Here is a 3,086-nt window from a genome sequence, read left to right as displayed (position 1 = left end):
AAACCAAGTGACTTGACTGGCAGGTGAGACCACAGTCCCTGGGGGCACCAGGGAGGGCTCAGGACTGCATCATTTAGCATTTAAAGATGTTGCTCTTTCTTCATTCAAAGGGGAAAACAACCTACTTTTTGTTTGGTTTGGCTTTCTTTCTTCCTGGTTTAGGATTCAGCACATCACCCACGTTGGTGGATTTCACTGAAATATTTTCCCCAAATGACCTACAGTTCCATTTTCTAATGTGCTGCCACCCTCCCACAGCCTAGCAGTCAGAGATTGATATTCTGTAATTTTCAGCCACTATCTGGAGCTTTTCTGTGCACTTCTGTAATACTACCACTCGTTACAGGTAAAAATGAGGGAAGTGATTACGGCGCTGGTGGAAAATCAGGTGCAGCTGAAACGCAATATAAGTCTAAACTGTAGAAGGGCTGGGAATCCACAACTTGACTGAGCAAGTACACTCAGCAACCTCAACGTCAAATTGCTTATTGTAAGGTGGGGCTGGAAGATACTGCAAAGCAAATTCAAGTTACCTTGAAAAATAATTAGTGAGATGCAAAGCCTTGGAGATGGAAAATTTCTTTGAGATTAATTATTGCTGCTCAAATCTAGCCAGTCTCTGTCACAGCAAGGACAGTCTACAGCTACAGATCTCATCTCTTTGAGTGCTGCTGGAAGCTTCTGTTGGATCTTGATCTAAAATCAGCTTGAGTCTGGGGGTACCTGGGTGGCTCAGTCCGTTAAGCGTCTGACTCTTGATTTCGGCTCAGATCCCAGCGTCATGGGATCAAGCCCCGTGTCGGACTCTGTGCTGAGCATGGAGCCTGCTTAAGATTCTCTCTTTCTCTCTGTCTCTCTCTCTCTCTTCCTCTGCCCCTCTTCCTTGCTTGAGCCTGCACAAATGTGCTCTCTCACCAAAAAGAAAAAAAAATAAGTTAATAAAAAATACAATAAAATCAGCTTGAGTCTAGCATTAGAGGGGGTAGCCCATGCTGCAGAGGGAACTGCATAGTCAGAGGGTCAGATGAGCCCCAAATGCACAGGGAAGAGAAAAATAGGAAGCAATATCTGAACTGAACCACCAAGTCAGATTTAGAGGCCTTAGCCTCATCTAGTAACCCAGGCAACTGTCAATTCTTTGTGTGGAAGAGGAGAGATGAATGATGAATGTCTCCTTCACTCACAATACCCAGCGCACCCTCAGTGGTTGAAGACAAAAAAAAATCCAACAGAGTGACACATCCCATTTCTCACGTGCAGCACCCCTCCTTGGGAGCATTCCAGGCACAGAGGCAGAAGTTGTGAAGTGAATGAAAATCATCAGCAACAACTGGAAGGGAAACTTGAACAGTAGAGGGGGTGCGGGTCTTCGCACACCCGACAGGACTGGGGCTCACATCCCACGAAGGAGGGGGCATGAGAGAGCGGCAGGTCGTTTCCTTGCACGGAGGTATCCTTTGTCCTTTAGAGCTGACGTCATCATCCACTACAGCCGGGAATGGCAAGCACGCTTTCTGCCGACTGTGCTGCCGGCCAAGGATCACGCAAGCCTCCAGTGAGTTGGGGGAGGGTGTCTGCATGAAAACACAGCTGAAGGAACAGGTGAAAACAGCCGCAAAACACAAAACAACCAGAGGAACTGTGATCGTCGGTTTTTGGTCTTTCTCCTTCTGTAGGAGCAGCCAAAGTAGTCAACATTTGGAGAGCACGTGGAGTCCCTCTTGTTCCTGCCTTTGTGGCTGCAGCTGGAGGTTCAGATGACTAACCAGGCTTCAGGCAAAGCTGTAACTCACAGGATAAGGAGGGAGGAAGGGAGAAAAGTAAAAAAAAAAAAAAAAAGGATCTGTCAGTGGATTTGCTTTTTTTGGGAAGTGAAAGCTCCTATCCATACATTCAGCCCAAGGTGGTACCAGCCCACACTCGCCTGTATGAGCATTAAAAAAGAGGCCCCTCCTCAGTCGGGAGAGCATGAGACTCTTGATCTTGGGATCGGGAGTTCAAGCCCCACGTTGGGTTTAGAGATTACTTAAAAATAAATAAATAAACTTAAAAAAAAAAAAGAGGCCTCTCTTCCTCTAGGGCACACAGTGTGGTGAACAGATTGCAGCTGGATTTTAGGCATCAGCCACTAAACCAACATGCACACCCCCATGATCACCTATGTCAGTCATATCCCAGCAGAAAATAGACGGAGCGTTCAAATTAGGACAATTCAAGGAAGGTTTAACAACGGACCTTTACTAAGGTGTGGGCAGGGTGAGGGGAGGAAGCACAAGGGGTTGCACAGAACCTCTAGTCTGAAAGGATGAGAGTCACGGTGTCACTGGACCTTGGAAAGACAGGGTTGGGTAGAGGAGGTCACCTGCCAGGTGCTGTGACCTCAGGAAAGCCGTTCAGTCAAAAGAAATCTCACAGGGAGGAAGTTGAGGGAATAAATACGGCCACCTCACTCTGCTCTGTCCCTCCAAGCTTCTTCTGGGATTCACTGGCTAACTGACTCACCTGGAAAGCCAGAGGGAAAGGAGTTCATTGATGTGGCTTGTGCAGGTCAGCCTCTGGTGCAGAGAAGTAGCTAGAAGGTGGACAATGCACCTGGTGGTACACACAGGAGATACCCACCCTCCAAGGCAGTACCGCTCCAATCATTTATTTACCATTCAAACATGTTCAGAACTGTCTACCCAGTGCTGCACCGGGTTCTGGGGACACTTTGACATGTCTATTCTGGGTCCCTAACCTCAAGCAGCTTTTTTCTAGTAGGGGAGATAGCTTCCTTGCTTGCTTTCTTGTTTCCTTCCTTCCTTCCTTCCTTCCTTCCTTCCTTCCTTCCTTCCTTCTTCTCTTTTTGCCTGTGAATCAGAGTAAATCTAACCATCTTGGGAAATTAGAATTCTTTTCTCTTTACTTCCAGGCATGTGGCTTAAGCTTCCACTTAAGTGACTGGGTGGGGGTGGTGGGGGGAGGAAGGGGCTGATGTTATCTTGAAGGCTCCTGACAGCTTGCATTTTATGAGTTTGCCTGCTTTATAAAATATTAACCAGAAAAATATTAAAGTTTACAAATGCAGCAACAGACCCAGAGGGACA

Source organism: Lynx rufus, unplaced genomic scaffold, assembly GCF_022079265.1.
Source record: "Lynx rufus isolate CCGP_SWC_20201006 ecotype Redwood Valley unplaced genomic scaffold, mLynRuf1.p SCAF_5, whole genome shotgun sequence".
Classification (NCBI taxonomy): Eukaryota; Metazoa; Chordata; class Mammalia; order Carnivora; family Felidae; genus Lynx; species Lynx rufus.
The sequence above is the reverse complement of the archived record's forward strand: the minus strand, read 5'-3'. Positions refer to the sequence as shown.